The following is a 1,921-nucleotide window of genomic DNA, read 5'->3' as shown; positions in this document are numbered from 1 at the left end:
CATGTCAGAAATATTTTCTTGCTATTCTAAGTTTTTTTGTTTGTGTCTCAAAGTTTTGCTTGTGATTCTCACATAACGTTGTGGGTGGGGCCTAAAATTGCAACAAAAGATTTCTGATGTATGTAAATAAAAGTTTATGTTTGGCAAATAACTTAAGTTCACGAGAAAAAAAAGTTATTTAATTTTTAAAAAAGTTGGTAACACTTTATTTGAAGGGGTGTGCATAAGACTGACTTGACACTGTCATAAACATGACACACATGTCATGAACATGAACGAGTCTTTATAAATGTTTATGACAGTTGTCATGAAGTGTCATTCAGTAAAAATGACACTTAATGCACTTTTAAAAATGTCAACTTAATACAAAGTTGGCATTTTTTAATGGACTTTCAATGCAACATTTAGAGCAACTTTGCATTAAAAGTGTCATTATTTACCGAATGTCACTTCATGACAACAGTCATAGACATTCATAAAGACTAGTTCATGTTCATGACAGGTGTTATGTCATATTTATGACAGTGTCAAGTCAGTCTTATGCACACCCCATAAAGTTTTACCAAAAAGTTAAAACGTTTTTTTTTGTTTGTTTTTTTTTGTTTTTTTTTTAAAAAGAATCATTACATTTCCAAAAGTTTTGATTACAATTTTATTTTACTGAGGTTAGTTTCTTTTTTCATTGAATAATTGGGGAAAATAAATTAACTTACCCTACACTTACTTAAAGTCTGGATTGAGTTTTTTTCCCCTTCATTAATGACACACTTTTATCTATCATGGTAGTTCAGAGTGAGTTATTTTTAATTCTAAATGAATGTCCTTGTTGGACTTTTATTTAAGTGCTATTCTCCTTCAAGGTGCATTTACCTAACGCTAGAATAAATGCAATGTACATTATGCAGCAAAGGAAATTAGAAGACATATGTCCATAATGGAGATGATCGGTTTTGGACAGGAGATGTGCTCCGTATTGCATAAGCGACACTGAAGAATGACTGATATCATTAACGATACAGGAAGAAGCTTTTTAGTTATCTTGCTTTGCTAGCAAAGTCGTTAGCTAGCAGCTAGCTAATAGCATATCAACAACAGCCTAATGTCTGTATGATAAAAATACCGAATCGATAGATAAGAACAGTTTTTCCTCACCTGGCTGTCTCCTCCCGCTCAGTAGTTCTTCAGAGAAAGGCAGACGCAGAGGCTTGTCAGTGTCTGTTGTATTTCATTACCTCTCTGCTTAAACTGATACTCCATGCTGAAGCAGAAACGATACTTCAACTTTTTCCGTCATCTGACACAGGCGCGGAGCTACGGGGGGGTTGGGGGGCTACTGCCCCCCAAACGGGCCGGATGGGGGCCCGGGCCTTGAGGTGCCAGGGAGGGAGGAATGGTTTCAAGTCATTGAAATATGTGATTATAGACAGAGGAAGTGCTCCCTCGCCTGTTGAGAAGGGTGTATTTAATGTTAAACCACCCCCTGCCCCGCCCGGTGCCTGGTTTTAAAACCAGGCATTAATCAATGCTTTACTAGAATCTACCTGTGATGCATGTGGAGAGTCAGCGTAAAGTTCTGAATGAGTGAAAATCATTATAACCTATTTATGTCACGTTAACGAAGAACAGCTGAAAACTTACCGGGTTTATCAACTGCAGTAGCAATTTGGCTCCAACTCCTCTCTTTGTCATTTCTATGTTCTTTGCACAAAATGTTGAATAAATATTAATGTTGTTTTCCACCGTGTCAGCTGTTTGGGATTCCCCTCCGTAATTTCCCCTCAGAAAGCAGGAAGAGAATCTGGCTTTCTGATTGGCTTCCTGTCACATTCAGCGTTAAGCTCCCAACACACCACACACTGCAGGATGATCGGTTACGAAATCACCAGCGACCAATGTTCTAAGATTGTCATCAGAGGAAAAT

General features: G+C 37.6%; 1 protein-coding gene across 1 annotated transcript in view; it reads right to left on the bottom strand.

Annotated features, from left to right (window-relative positions):
• The window catches only part of tanc2a (tetratricopeptide repeat, ankyrin repeat and coiled-coil containing 2a), a 94,534-nt gene that overhangs the window by 24,043 nt on the left and 68,570 nt on the right, over positions 1 to 1,921 (bottom strand). The gene's annotated exons all lie outside the window — the stretch shown is intronic.

The sequence above is a fragment of the Poecilia formosa genome, unplaced genomic scaffold, assembly GCF_000485575.1.
Source record: "Poecilia formosa unplaced genomic scaffold, Poecilia_formosa-5.1.2 Scaffold176, whole genome shotgun sequence".
Lineage (NCBI taxonomy): Eukaryota > Metazoa > Chordata > Actinopteri > Cyprinodontiformes > Poeciliidae > Poecilia > Poecilia formosa.
This window is presented reverse-complemented; position numbering and strand designations above follow the sequence as displayed.